At 34.9% G+C, this 16929-nt stretch overlaps 1 long non-coding RNA gene across 1 annotated transcript; it reads right to left on the minus strand.

Moving 5' to 3' along the window:
* Positions 1 to 1280: 1280 nt before the first annotated feature.
* LOC117318876 lies at positions 1281 to 16800 on the minus strand. Its single transcript, XR_004530473.1, has 3 exons — positions 16733 to 16800; positions 1588 to 1606; positions 1281 to 1343 (listed from the first exon to the last, which is right to left on the minus strand). It is a non-coding gene; the product is annotated as an uncharacterized LOC117318876 (long non-coding RNA).
* Positions 16801 to 16929: the final 129 nt, after the last annotated feature.

Consider the following 16929-nt stretch of genomic DNA (forward strand, 5'->3'; position numbering starts at 1 on the left):
ACCGCGGCGGGATGTCTGAATATGATTTTGCGGTGTTGTCCGTGTTATCCCATATGGACAAATCAGACCAATGATATTTTTACACTTGGACAAGTACTTGTGGGGTTAAGTGTCATTCACTATTTAAATGACCCCACAGGACCAATATAAGTCCATAAAACACATTTTTTGTGGGGTTAACCCCAGAATCCCAAAGTAACCCCACAAACACCAAAAAAACTTACAAATAACCCCACATGGCCCTCTCAGTAAGAGCGGACAGACAGACAGACAGACAGACGGACGGACGGAGGGTAAACCTATAGTCCCCCCGTTTTTCAAACGGCAGGGGACTAAAAATAGGCCCTGTGTTCTTTCCCCACCCCAAGGGACTTATAGTTTCTTTAAACACAATCATATTGAATTGGTTTCAAATATGAAAGTTTTCTTCAAAATTTTGCATGTAAAACACTGTATATTTATACAGTACATAATCGGCTAGTGTCTACATCTTGGTGGTAAATTGAAAAACAACAAATTACAAATCACAGTTTATTGTTAATATTGATTTTGGATCTATTAAAATAGATGGAATTGATACCTAATTTTGAAATAATTGTCCTTAAAAAATGATGTCTTTGTTGAATAAAAAAGTAATAATTTTTAAAAGTCGTCAATCTTAATTTTGATATTATTCTAAGATCAAAATAGAAAGGAATAAGCAATTTTTTACAAGATATTGAAAGACATTGCACACTTTCAACAAAAAAGTAGCAGACACTCTTGTATTTTCAATACATATCGTGTATTGTTATAGCGTATTTAATTGTGAACATATCGTTTCGACCTTTCTAATATCTAGGCCTATGAGGTATAAGTTGGTTGTAAACACTTAAATGCAAGTTTTGAACTACTTAAGTATAAAAGTTGGTTTAGAGTATGAATGTTAACGACATGTACCTAAGTAGAGGTTGGTTTGAAAAAAAAAATGTTTAACTTCTTAAGTAAAGGTTTGTTTGAAATTAGAAATGTTTAACTACTTAAATAGAAGTTGGTTTGAAACTTGAAGATGGTAAAAACCATTACGTACATCGGAACAGTCTAAACCATTACATTCATCAGGACTGTGAAAACCATTTTGTCCAGTTGGTTTGACACACTTAAGAAGAAATGATCCAACATCTTGATATCAGTTTAATTTCTATTCTTGCTTTATTTCAAATATCACCTTTTACATCTGACTAAAGCCTCCTGCAGTACTTTCAGTACTTTGATTTTCTACACAAATTATATGTACTTACAAAAATTCCTAGTTTTTTTTATGACTGCACTTCGTAGCTGGCCAATGGTCATCTGCTCGTAGTCTGTAATAGAAATTGTGAGATAGAAATTGTGATAAAAAATATTTAGGAACGAAACATGGACAGACACGGAATGAAGATTCTAATTGGCCCTTCAACTGCATTGAATCATTATTGACTTTAACAAAATAAAAAAAATCTTTAGATTAGGAGATGGACAGATAGGGGACGATGATTTGATATAGACCTCCGGCTGCGGAGAATATGAAATAACTCAAAATTGGGATAGTTGTATATATTTACGTACCCATTTTTCTCTCTTATACCTGCAACAAAGACATAATTCCACAATCAAAATATTCAATAAGCATGGTAAAAAGATTCTATATCATTTAATGTGATATACTTATTCTACATATGTTGTATAATCTATAAGTCTGCAGGTACTACAACATTGTTCAATCAACATTCAACAATCAAGTGATTTTGATTCCCGCTGCTCATGATCACCTCCCCAACGGCATGGTTCGAGTTCTAATTTTTTTTCCTTTAGTGTACATTGTATATATACATGTATATATATGTTTGTAATGCATAAAGCCACCATTTCAAAACTAGGGCTTCCAAAATGGTCTTGGCTCCATCCATTGAATGATCTTTATCACTCCTATAAAAGACTGATCTTTTCTGTACTTTTGCCTTATCCCCCTTTTTCCTCTTAATCAATTGTTAGATATGGGGAAGCTTCATATATATCTGAAGAGTAAAAAAGGCCATACGTATCAACATGCACCTGTCAGTTAGAGATGTACTCACCATCTTCTATGAGGATGATGACCAACAGCGGCCGTCACCTCGTTCACGCATTTTCGGAAAAATGTGTACCTGAACAAGAGGCCCAACGGGCCTTAACGGTCACCTGAGATTTAAAATATTTCAGTTAATTTAATTGACCCTTTTTGGCCCCACCCATCAGTCCTTGGGGTCAGTCAGAGCCAACATGTGCATATTAAGCTGTCATCACATGCTGATAATTTTAAGAAAGTTAAAATGAATTCCAATAGACATAAAACAAATGATTGTCAAAAATATAAAATTCCCTATATAAACTATAGCAAAGTTTACCCTCTCCCAAGGGGCAAACATGAAACCCCAGGGTCATGAAATTCACAATTTAAGTAAAACACCATGAAACCCTTCCATCTATGAAAAGTTTTTGATTCTATCTTATATAGGTATTGAGAATAAGATTTTGAAATTTCAGTCAATTTGACCCTTTTCAGCCCCGCCCCTCAGCCCATGGGGGTCAGTCAGGGCCAACATGTGCATTCCATCAAACTGTTATCCCATGCTGATAATGTTGACCAGGTTAGAATGAGTTCCAATACAAATCCAACAAATAATGGTCAAAAATGTGATTTCCCTATATAAACTATAGAAACGTTTACCCCCTCCCCAGGGACAAATGTGAGACCCCAAGGTCATTAAATTCACAGTTTTGGTAAAGCACCATAAGACCCTTCCCTCTATGGAGAGTGTTTGATTTTATCTTATACAGGTAATCGAATAAGGTTTTTGAAATTTCAGTCAATTTGACCCTTTTTAGCCCCGCCCATCAGCCCCTGGGGGTCAGTCAGGGCAAACATGTGCATTCCATCAAACTGTTATCCCCCTTCCATCTATGGAGAGTGTTTGATTCTACCAAATATGAGAGTAGAGAAGAAGATTTTTGAAATTTCATTCAATTTGACCCTTTTTAGCCCCGTCCATCAGACCCTGGGGGTCAGTTAGGGCCAACATTTGCATACCATCATCACCTATGGTGATAATGTTGACCAGGTTAGAATGAGTTCCAATACAAATCCAACAAATGATAGTCAAAAATGTGATTTCCCTATATAAACTATTGTAAAGTTTTCCCCCTCCCCAGGGGCAAAACACAAGACCCCAGGGTCATGAAATTCACAGTTTTGGTAAACCACCATAAGACCCTTCCATCTATGGAGAGTTTTTGTTCTACCAAAAATGAGAGCAGAGAAGAAGAATTTTGAAATTTTAGTCAATTTGACCCTTTTTAGCCCTGCCCCTCAGCCCCTGGGGGGTGGGGACCATATAATTCACAATTTTGGTTGACCTTCAGCTATAGGAACTTTCTGCCAAATTTCATTGAATTTGGTTAAGTGGTTTTGGAGAAGAAGTCGAAAATGTAAATATAGTAATAGTTTACGGACGCACGATGCACGACGCACGACAGATGAGGCACGACGACGGACAAAAGGCGATTAGAATAGGTCACTTGAGACTTCGTCTCAGGTGACCTAAAAATGCCTACCTAGACACTTTCATACACGCGAATTAGGGAAAAATGTACCCTAAAAATGTGTACCATGACACCTCGTACACAAAATAGAAAAATGTCTGCTTGAAAAAGTGAAACATCATGACACTTAAATGTACAGGCATGTTAGAACAAGTGTAATCAATTATTGCGAGAGCTCACCCGCAGCAGCAATCACATTATCCATTCATGTATGTATAAGCATGTCATTTTGAAATTGTACGTCACATAATATCGCTCGATCCCTTCTAGACCTCTAATGGATGTATAAATGAGAAGGGCATGGACTTACAAGCTTTCCAAAACTTTAAAGCGGGTTTTGGTGCCAGAAAATGGTAAAATGCAAACAAAAATACATTTTTTTCTGCATAATTTTGCTATAATATCACTCCTAGACCTCTGATGTATGCATTAACCAAGCCATTAGCCGCCTTTTCAGAGTTGTGACAGTTATTTCTGTTTGTGGCCAATAAGGCCAGGCAATCATTAATTATCTTTCAGTAGCCTTCACATTTTAATCAAAATCAGTGATGAAAAAACCTAGAATTGTAAACCTCATCCATTAGTCCATGGAAAAGCCAATGAGATCGAGAAATGATCACTGTAGTGTCTTGGAATTCGAAGAATGTCAGTCAGAACTGCTGTCGTAGGAAAGCTGACAAAGAAATTGTCCAATAGGGTATGCATTGTGGGGAAATACCTAGTATGGTTGTCACAGCAATAAACCAGTATATAGTGATACGTAGTATCCCTTAACACTCTTGTACACTACATTTGATGAAAATCATACAATATCTAAATTTCGACCAATCCTGCACCACCATTTCATTAGCAGCATGGTTGTCATGGCAATAAAACCTATAATTTTGGAAAGTCTTGAAACATATGTGTTTAATTACATGCTTTGTTTACTTACAACATTTGACTAAAGATGAATGAAATTGCCAAAATGACTGAGGAGTTATAGCTCTTTATCCGAAAACCTGTTTATTGTGACCTGTTACCATTACAACCATACTTTAAAAAAAAAAAAAGTTGCCTGCACATTATTTGTGTATAGTAAAGTTTCATTGAAATTGGCCAATCAATTTAGGAGGAGTTGATATGTGCTGGCAAAATTGATCTACGGAAAACATGTTTATAGTGACAGGTTACCATATATAGCAACCATGATTTTGAGGGGAAAAAAAGTTGTATACACATCTATGCATGAAAAGGTCCAGCGGTTTAGGGTTTGTCCACAAAAATTTTTCTAGGGAAGACATGTTTAAAGTGACTGGTTACCAAAGTAACCATTATTTTGAGGGGAAAAAAATTGCATGCACATCAACACATGGTCCTTTATATATTTGTGTGAACTTTCATTGAAAGTGGCATATATTTGTGTGAACTTTAATTGAAATTGGCCCAGTGGTTTAGAGTTGTCTGGACAAAATTTTTCTACAGAAAACCTGTTAATAGTGACCGATTACTATAGCAACCATAATTTTGAGGGGGGAAAATGTTGCATGAACATCAACACATGGTCCTTTATATTTGTTTGATGCTTTGTTTGAAAATGGCCCAGCCGTTCAGGAGGAGTTGTCGGGACAAACTTTTTCTAAGGATGGACGGACGGACAGACAGACAAGCTGATTCCAATATACCCCCCCCCCTTAACTTTGTTGAGTGGGGGAGGGGGTATTATGATCCTGAGATGGTCCTGATCAATGACCAAGTGTTGTTAATTTTCATCTTCACTATCTTCAGTTCCATCAATGAGAACTAAATAAGGTAATGCCAAGATGGTTATACATGTTTTCGGCAACATCTTTATCAACACATACTATATTTGTTCTCCAGTACTTAATGTAATGAAGTTACAAGTAGTGGAATTGTTGATCAAACGATACCTTACGAAATAATATTAATTATAGCTCCCGGGTCCCCGTCACGTAAATGTGCGATTGTCCATAAATCATTGTTTCACTGAACAACAAAATAAAGACTCCTCATTAATCATGCCTTACAATGTTTATCATGGCTTGGAGATCATTTGATTAAATTACAAGATTTTGCTGGCTGAGGAGTTTTAAGTACACATTTTTAGCCCACCTGGACCAAAGGTCCGGCAACCTTATGCCATGGAGTGGCGTCCGTCCGTCTGTCATTTGTCTGTCCGTTGTCCATCAACATTTACTTTAAATCTGTACCTGTCATAAAATACTTAGCGGATTTTAACACAATTCGGTCAGAAACATCTTTGGGGGAAGGGGAACAAATTTTGCATCAATGGTAACTCTGACTCCCAAGGGGCCAAAAGGGACGGGTCAAATAGGGTAAATAGAGGTCATTTCTTTAAATTACTACTAGTACTAAAGTTATGAATGGATTTGAACCCAATTTGGTCAGAAACATCTTTGGTGAAGGGGAACAAATATTGCATAAATGGTAACTCTGACTCTCAAGGGGCCAAAGGGACAGGGCCCAATAGGGTAAATAGAGGTCATTTCTTTAAATTACAACTTGTACTAAAGTTATGGATGGATTTGAACCCAATTTGGTCAGAAACATCTTTTGGGGAAGGGGAACAGATATTGCATAAATGGTAACTCTGACTCTCAAGGGGCCAAAAAGGTTGGACCCAATATATATAGCAAAATAGAGGTAATGCCTTAAATCACTGCTGTCATAAACTTTTGAATGGATTTGAACCCAATTTAGTCAGAAACATCCCTCTGGGAAAGGGAACAGATTTTACATAAATGGTAACTCTGACTCCCAACGAGCCAAAGGGACAGGGCCAAATAAGGTAAATAGAGGTCATTTCTTTAAATCGCTACTAGTCATAAAGTTATGAATGGATTTGAACCCAATTTGGTCAGAAACATCCTTGGGGGAAGCGAAACAGATTTTGCATAAATGGTGGTTGTGACCCCCTTTGGGGTGAGAGGGGCAGGGCCGAATAGGAGAAATAGAGGAAATCATAAAACCCTTTAAATGGTTACTTGTAAAAGTTCTGAATATATTTTAACCTAATTTGGTCAGAAACATCTTTGGAAAAAAGGGAACAGATTTTGAATGGAGACTTAAATTTGACCCAACTGGCCCTAGGGGGATGGGACCCTATAGGGGAAATAGAGGTAAGTCATTTAAATTACTACTTAGTCATAAAGTTCTTAATAGATTTTAACCAAATTTGGTCAGAAACTTTCTTGGGGAAGTGGAACAGATTTTGCAACAAGAATAACTTTACAACTGTTCAGTAATATATCAATAGTTTCCATCAAAATATTTTCTGTGTCTTCGTATCATTTGTGCATGTGTCATAACACAATTAAAGCGTGATAAAACCTCACTACTGCACTACAATAGCCCTTAAGTGAAGTGAAGACAACAGGAATACATCCAAAGAGTTCCAAGGGCTAATGCAGACGCAAGTAAAAATCAGAACTCCTCAGACTGTTTACTTGTTATCAAAATGGCTGCACCTACGATGCATTTTCAGCATTTATTTGGAGGCTTTATTTTGAGCAAGATTTGAAAGATAATTGAGAGACACTGACCATCATTCTGCTAAGGTTACAGATAAGTGCTTCTTCTGTTTGGTGTCGTTCACGAATAAAGTTGTAGGTCATGTGGTGTACAGATAAAGTGTAGGTGATACAGGTGGCAAAAAAAGTGGCATGCACATCTACACATGGTCCTCCATATTTGTGTGAATTAAGTTTCATTGAAATCGGCCCTTCGGTTTGGGAGGAGTTGTCCGGACAAACTTAGAAGTTATTGTTTCTTATCAGAAAACCTGTTTATAGTGACCAGTTGCCATAGCAACCATAATTTTGAAAGAAAAGAAAGTGGCATGCACATCTACACATGGTCCTCTATATTTGTGTGAAGTTTCATTGAAATTGGCCATTTAGTTTAGGAGGAGTTTTCCGGACAAACTTAAAGTTATGGTTCTTATTGGAAAACCTGTTTATAGACACCAGTTGCCATAGCAACCATAATTTTGAGAAAAATAAAGTGGCATGCACATCTACACATGAACATTAATATTTGCGTGAAGTTTCATTGGAATTGGCCGATCGGTTTAGGAGGAGTTGTCCGGACAAAATGCGTCTACAGACGGACGGACGGACGGACAGACAACCTGATTCCAGTTTCGTTGCGGGGGTATAAAAATGTCTGCCCATCCTTAGAGACAACACTACCATAACTGGGGAATGTCTCGGAAACGATTTTCGGAAATCTGAAAATGACATATTTTTTTTAATCTCAATTGGATACTTTTTAACTTGCACTGTCAGCTTTAATTAAGAGAGCTGTCTTGACTTCATTTCTGGGTTATTTCTTTAAAGTAGTTGAGATCCCCACACTATATGCATATATAGCGTTGTTTGAGATTGACAAATAAAGGTATTAATGAAATGAACATGAATAATATTTTGACGTTTGGTCAAGTTCAACCAGGTGAGCAATACAGGCCCCATGGACCTCTTGTTCTACTTTCTGTGTATGAGGTGTCACTGACGCATTTTTCATGTACGATTTTTGTAATAAGCATATATGAAGTGTCACGGTACAAAATTTTAGGTATACATTTTTCTAATACCCGTGTACGAGGTGACGGCCGCTGTTGGCCATCGTAACGAGGAGATATTCAATCTTCCTCACAAACATATTTCAGTGAGGAATGTATTCACCATTAAACTATTTTGAAATAAAGGGAGATAGTAGACCTTCCTTTCGTATCGGAGAAACACTGAAAATTGTGGAATAATCAAAATAAAGGATAATAGATACGCGTCAGGGCCGAGAACTGTGCTTTATCTTGACACTATTCCATAGTTTGAGGTGTTTCTCATACTTAAAACATGGCATATCATAAAACTTCACTATAATACATGTGTATTGTTCAACTTTTCCACTGTAGAAGGTAAATTACATGTCTTCAACTATTCCTCTGTTCAAGGTAAACCTTTACGTTTTACACTCTCAGACCTATTCACTTTGTTAACCTCAGTAAAAAAAACAAGCATCATGCTTTGCATTAAATCTGTGAATGTTTCCGAGGCACTATGGTGCTACTATTAAAACATTTCATGTTCATTTTTAGCCGCTTTTGCCGTGGTGCAACATCCGTCGTTTACTTTTCAAAGTCCAAGAGGCCTAGATACCTGATATTTGTCATGTGTCATGTGTCATGCTGGGATGAAGGGCAACCAAATTTGTTCAAATGATTGACCTTCATTCAAGGTCACATTGGTCCAGATGGCTAAAATCTTTATACAGCTTCTTCTCAATAACCAAGAAGCCCAGGGACTTGATACTGGGCCTGCAACATGCTAGGGCGAAGGGCTTTCAAGTTTGTTCAAGTGAATGACCTTTGCCTTCATTCAAGATCACATTGGTCTAATAGGCTAAAATATTTAAACAACTTCTTAATAACAAAGAGACCCATCATGACTTGTTAAGTTGTTATTAGGCCTGTAGCATACTGGGTTGAAGAGCTATCAAGGTTTTTTTTTCTTCAAATGAATGACCTTGACCTTCATTATAACAAGGTCACATATGTCAAATAGGTTAAAAAATCTTAAACAACTTCTCGAACATCAGGAGGCACAGGGACCTGTTATTTGGCATGCTTCATTCTTGGATGAAATGCTACCAAGCTTGAGCAAATGAATGAACTTGACCTTTCAACGTCACATAGGCTTAAACGACTTCTCAATAACCAAGTGTTCCTCAGACTTTTTTTTTTCTTTTTTTTTTTTTAAATATTCAAAATTCTTGCTTCTAGGAATTACATAATAAAGTTTTATCTTACATATTCTTCCTCACAAATTTCATCCAGGTACATTACATAATATTTGATAGTATAAGGATTCATTGTAGTAATTTTTGCTTGTACAGTAAGTATTGTTCTTATTAAATTTACAGTGTATTTTCTCAAATATTTTTCAGGCTTACTTATCGAGAACATTAATGCTTTTTGAAATGATATACATGATCTATGTGTCAAATGTGTTTTTCAATGTGTCCCATACATATTAAAATTTCTAAGCATAACCACAATATTTTTAATGAAATTCATGATGTTATTAACTATGCATATTTTGCTTTCCCCATGGTTTTCAAATTTTCGTTTGTTTCTGAATTTCCAAACATGCCCTTTTGCTACAAAAATGATAGTATTCAAAATTAAAGACAAATTAAAATCTAAGTGATAACAAGAAAACATAACATCTGTTTCAGAAATGGTATAAAGTTCATCTTGGTTTGAAATTCTGTTGACTCTATTTATAAATGGTGCTAAAGTTTTCTATATTCCTTTAGTAAAAATACATCTGAAAAATAAGTGTTGTTGCGTTTTATTATTGACATTACAAAAATTATATTTTCCATCTGATAGACCCATTTAACAATATTTTGTTGTGTAATTTATTTGGTTCTACAGCTGACTTCATGTTTTTTGATCATCAGATTTTCTGTTATGATATACTGTTTTTTATCAGGCAATGGGTCATTTGACTTCAGTTTAGTTAGCCACTTATTAGGTATTGCATGTCTAATTCTTGAAAATTCCTAATTCAGATTTTCCTTTTTGTCTTAACTTTTGGAGTAGTGATTCTGATGATATAAAAGTTTTGCTTTGTTCATCCCATTGTCTTTATCGTGGTTATTTTGGATTGTGTCCAGTTCTTTAAAAATAAGGGACTTCTTTTGAAGATTATGTTATTATTTCCAAAATGCAACTGATTTTTAATACCATCTTTTCCTAGTGTTGTAAAAAATATTGCCACTCTGATGGTTGAACTATATAAAATTCTGGTATTTTACTGAGATCTAGAGATTTTAAGCTGCTACATATACATAGAAAGAAGTTTATACTAAATTTATCATCATATCTTCCTGTTTGAAGTTCTGAATTTTTTGTTTGCACATCATATCAATATCTGTCATATTTAGACCACTCTTCAGTTTGTCTCTATAGCAAGTTTCTTTGGACACTTTATAAACTTTGCTTTTCCAAAGAAAGGAATATATTTTTAGCTTTTGAAATAATTCTACTAGGCTCTTTTCTGTACCTACGAATAATTGGGAGTCATCAGCAAACATACCTATTTTGACTTCATTGTTTTCATTTTTTTAAACTGGAATAGTCATACCTGTAAAGTTTTTATTTTTACTTATGGAACAAGCTGAAGGCTCAGCTTACTTTGCACAATTGTTGATAAAATGAGTATTGAATCAACAGAAAAAATACATGGGCTTGGACATAAAAAAGATATAAATTCATATTCATTAAATTCGCCAATTTAACACACACCACAGGAACAATTGGACACATAAACAAAGATTCTGATAAAACATTTACACAAAGAACAAATACTGCTAACCACATGATCATACTTAACATATATACATAAAGAATAAACCTGTGAATACCTGGACTGGTAAATCCGCATGACTTGTACCGGCACAACGAATTACCCAAATCTACCCAAATCTATCCAAATCCACCCAAATCTACCCAAATGTACCCAAATCCACCCAAATCCACCCAAATCTACCCAAATCTACCCAAATCCACCCAAACCCACCCAAATCTACCCAAATGCACCCAAATCCACCCAAATCTACCCAAATCCACCCAAATCTACCCATATATTCCACACAAAATAATATATATTACATCAATAACGTATCAAAAAGATGTTTTTAACATTTTATAATGATTATTACGTACAGTCTTTGTCGATTGGTTTAAAATTCAAAATTAAGTAGGGGTTACCTCCCTTATAAGGCTGCTAACATGTTGGTATGGGTCGTGATATTCACCTTCTTCATATCACTTCACCCTTGATCTAATTCTGGCCGCTGTAGCCTTTTTTTTGTTGATAATAGACTAGGTCACCTCTAATGTTTGCTGAATAGCATTTGATTCTGCATTATTTATGTCTAGTTTTGCCTGTAGTTTATTTTCCAATTTCTAAATGTGACTTTCCTTCACTTTTACTATTTTACTTACGGTTATGCACATATCTTTTATTTTTAGCTTTGCTATGTCCCACCATTCTTTTATCGTCCTGAATTCCTGCTTTTTTTCCCCATGAGTTCCAAAAACTAGTAAATGCATTTTTAACAAGAGCGGTTGGATGTCAATAAATAATTAAAATATATTAATTGGAATGGTTTCGCCAATTGCATTAATAATATTTATATTGTTTACTTGATCATATTATGCTTTGTGTATTCATGCAATTTTCAAAACCATACCAATTTATATATATATGAATTATTTATTGACAAATATTCGGGAGACAAGCTATGCTGGTGTAGATTAAATGAATACATTAAATACAAATGTAATTGCTTCTGGACATATTTCTTCAATTTTTTGACAAAATATTATCCTAATGTGAGTTGTCTCCCTTGAAAAATGTGGACCGGTATAAATTGTCTATTATGAGCATTTTCACATTGTTTTATTTTCAGTTTCACCCCAAGAAGGGATAGTGTAACTCCATAGAGACTCTTTTACCAAATATCAGCACCCTAGTACAATCATAAAGTGATGTGTTGAATAGCTTTCAACATTTGCACAAAATTTTTTAAAAATGTGTTAATTTTTTCCCCAAAAAAATGTTTCAGTTTAACTCCGGCAAGGGATAGTTTAACCCCCACAGGGAACCTAATACCATGTATTACTATGCCTTTCAACACTCACAATATAAACTTAACACAAAGTCCAAAGATTTAAAAACAAAAAACACAGATTAAAAAAAAAAAATCCAAAATACTAATACCTAATACGGACGGATGGACGACGGACACTGCGCCATGACATAAGCTCACCGGACCTTCGGTCCAGATGAGCTAAAAATTCTAATAACAAATCAAAACATTTAAATGGTTAGATGCATTATGTCATTCTAAGGATTTTGATGTCTTTAGTTTCTTTGTACTATTCCCTGTTAACATATACATGGTACACCATTTTGAATAATAACCTTGTGCTCTTATGGAAATCTCCCATCTTCCAACTTCTTTGTTGAAACGTAACATATCCACTGCCAGATTTATCCAAAACTAGAATAGGGATGAATGCCTATCAAATGTTCTAAAATAATTTTTACGTTTGGAAATATTAAGCCTTAAGGTCATTTGTGACAATTTCTAGTTTTAAATAATTTCAGGTAAAATATGACTATACACAATGTTCAAGAATACTATAATATGTCCATTCTCTATAGGTAATGACCATTTCAGGTCCATTTCAGTAATTTAACTCGGTTAAAAATCGGGATGCAAAATCTCAAGGATTTAAAAAAAATATATATTGCAGCAAACACTTTCATGCTTTCATATATGACTTAGTAACAACATATACAGAAGGGTCCATTAGTATTTTGATACTAATTTCTAAATACGGTACTTCTACGTATAATAAACCAACAATATTTAACATATGACCAAGAACACTTTATTGGGACCATATGATTCTGAGTACAAACATTACATTGTTTTTGTTCAAGTCCATTATTGCCCATTTAAGTAATTCAATTTTGATAGTAATCGAATTGAAAATCACGAATTATTAAAAGATGAATGAAATACTTCTAGCTGTCAAATAAATCCTATTATTTTACATACAATAGTTTCGCATTGAAAAACATATTTGGGTAAATCTCTGAAATTTAATTAAGCCACATCTTTCTTAGTTTCGGCAAGATTGATTCTTCCACATGACCATCAATCTGGGTATCAATATTGTACAAATTCGGACCCTAGTACGAAGTATTCCCACATTAGTGACCATGTTATGCACAAAATAGAAGTATTTGAGTGAATACTATTTGTATTTAAGCATTATTATTTTTGTGTGTTTGAGAATGTTTGAATGTATTTGAGTAAAAAGTCATGCCACAATGTATAGTATCATGTTACATGATCATTATGTAATTGATAATGACCAAAACCGGAGATTTCTTCTTCCAGAGATGAGGGTGTTAGCCCGAATCTTTGGGTTACATTGAGAAATCCCAGGCTGAGGTCATAATCAGACTTAAACTAATGTGCTCTTTTGTTTAAATAAATGCCAGTGATGAAATAAATACCAGTCGCCACAGTTCACCAGTCACGTACACTTTTGCCCCGCCTTATTACAGAATATCACGAGTGTTTAGGTACGGAAACAGCCGAGATGTTAGATTTCATTTTACTCGGGAATGTTAACGAAACTATATCAAGCACGTACACATGTCCAACAGAAGGTCTATTTAAAGTTATACAAACATGGATTACAATTCTGACATGATTCTATGTCAGGTATTGGATTTACCGTATTTGACCAAATAAGGGCACCTGCCCTAATAAGGGCGCCCCTACATTTTTTCAAGGAAATAAATCTTTGACTGAGTGTCAAAATGGTGTTCAAAAGTAATAATTCATGTGAAATATTTTGCTACTTTATGTGTTCAATTTTCTTCAGCAAATTAAGTAACTGGAACACATGTTTTCACCACATTTTGTGTATTCCTACAAAACTAAACACACATACAAATAATAACTTACCATCTTTATTTGAAGATAAAGTAAAGACTTCATTCTTGTTGATAAATAACTTTTGTTCAGAACAGAAAGCTAGTAAAAGACATTGTAAATCAATTATTAGGTCAAAGAAAACGTCTGATATGTCTGATATGATCTGGGAAATCACCTGTTTCTATAAATAGAACACAAAAGAGTTCCATTTGAACATAAATGGTGGAACACACGTTCTCTGGTCTAAAGATCAGCTGGCATGGTTTACAAGTTTACAGGAGTATTCAGGTCATGTTTAAGCTTAATATATGATAATGAATAGATATCTTCATCTGGAATATTTTTATGACTGAATATTTTACCGTTTCCACAACCTTGGGTATTCTGCTATAAGGTATAGTCTGTTTCATAAAACTTCAGAATAACTAATCTTAATAAGGGCGCCCCCACTGTCAATTACCCGCGCCCTGTGCCCTTATTAGGTCAAATACGGTATATGAACATTAGGTCAAGCAACAGGAAAACAAAAGTGTTTTTTGATGCAAAATAAATTCACCTGAAGTGAGAAGAAAATTATCAGGTAGAAAACACTGAACTACTGGATACTATGGACATGGACACTGGGGGTTACATGGAAATTAACGTTGGCTAAGGTAAGTGTCGAAGGAAAGGTATATCATGTGCGATATAGTCATGTCTTTGTTTTTGCAGAATTATTTCACATACAGTAGATATATACATATACGTGTCTGCAGGATCTGTATCCCTTTTTCCATGCAAAACACAGTTATATTTGAAAATTTAAATTCTTTTTGATGAAAACCTCCAATTATTTAATCAAACTTTATCATGAAATGTGTTTTCTTGATCCGCCGTTCCTTCATTGCGTTTTGTGTCCGCTATTGGAGGTAACCTGTATGGCAATTTCATTGACATATATACATAATAATAATTATTACGTTAATTTAGTTTTAATAAATAATTATTTTACATATTTTTTCAAGTAGGATTTTTATCACCTACCTTTAAACATATATATGATAATACCTGTCTGCTAATGAATGGAATATTAATAATTATGTTTTAGGCAAAATAAAACTTGCTTTCTACCCTACATTTTTTTTTTTTTTATCGAATTATTACCATAGGGGGCATTGCTCTTGTGCACAATTATATTCAACATTATCATTTGTTTTGCTTTTAGAATCATTGTTTACATGGCAAATTATTCTATAACGTATTATCAATAGCAAAATGCCTAACATATGCTACACACTCATAGTTTTTCTACTCCCTGAAAATTCAAATATAATCAAATACAGTATTGTTTTGTGTTCTTTTAGCCTGCCATCATCAGATGGCGGGCTATTCAAATGTGATGCGTTTGTGGTCCGTCCATCAGTCTGTCTCTTCCTGATCTATCCGTCCCTCCGTCCATCCCTCCCTCCGCAAACAATTCTTGTTATCGCTATTTTTGAGAAAGAACTGAAGGGATCTTTCTCAAATTTCATATGCAGGTTCGCCTTGATCTGTAGTTATGCATATTCCGTCAGGACCTACTGGGCCCTTTATGCATATTTCATTTTGGGACCGATCGGAAAACAACATGGCTGCTAGGCAGCCATCTTGGATTTTGACATTTGAAGTTTGTTATCGCTATTTATCAGGAAGCACATAAGGGATCTCTTTGGTTCCTTGTTATGCATATATTGCATTTTGGGACCAATAGGATAACAACCGGGCCGACAGACAGCCATCTTGGATTTTGATAATTGAAGTTTGTTATCGCTATTTCTCAGAGGGTACTGAAGGGATCTTTCTCAAATTTCATATGTAGGGTCCCCTTGGTCCGTCATATCGCATTTTGGGACCAATCTGAAAATATGGTTGACAGACAGCCATTATCAGGAAATCTCAAATTTCATATTTAAGTTCCCCTTGTTTGAAAAGTACTGGAGGGATGTTTCTCAATTTTCACAGATTAGTAAGGGGAAGGGAAAAATAGAGAGAAGATCAATCTGACATGGAACCTATAAAGATCATCCATTGGTGGGCACCAAGATCCCTCTGGGATCTCTTGTTTAACTTATTTTCAGTTTTCGTCACATATACGACATTGGATGGTCTAACAATAACTATATAATTTCTAATATGTATTTAGAATATTCAACTAAATGTACATTGTCACTTATATTATCAATGTAACAAAAAAAAATGTCAGGTGAGTTTGAACAAACTGACCGAGATAAAGCCTGGACAAAGAAAAAGATCCCTTATATAGCAAAAAAAAATAGTCAATGCCCCTGTTAGAACTATTTCACATATTATTCAATGATCTTATTTCATATAACTATAATTGGCAACAGAGGGAAAATGATTCAGCTAATTGCAACAGAATATTTTTCAAGATGGCAGTTAAACCATGAACACTTTTCACAATGACACAGTAAATTGCTTAAAGTTTTTTTAAATAATATTAGTAGTTACTATTCCAGCAGATAATTCACAATAATCAAATGATTAGAAGCCACTCATTCTGTTGGATGAATTGAATTAGCTATATATATAATGAATAATGTCCTACCTGCAATTGGATCTGTGATTCTGTGAAGGCAGAATGGAACAAATGGATCATGCACAGGTGAGTCACATGACCACACACAAAGGTAAAGGTGGAAGGATTTACACAAGAGGCCCAACGGGCCTGTATCTGTTACCTCGTTCTACAGCAACTTTTAAGTTGATCTACAGTTGAGTGTAAGCTAAGCTTTACACCCTAGT

Source organism: Pecten maximus, unplaced genomic scaffold (genome assembly GCF_902652985.1).
Source record: "Pecten maximus unplaced genomic scaffold, xPecMax1.1, whole genome shotgun sequence".
Lineage (NCBI taxonomy): Eukaryota > Metazoa > Mollusca > Bivalvia > Pectinida > Pectinidae > Pecten > Pecten maximus.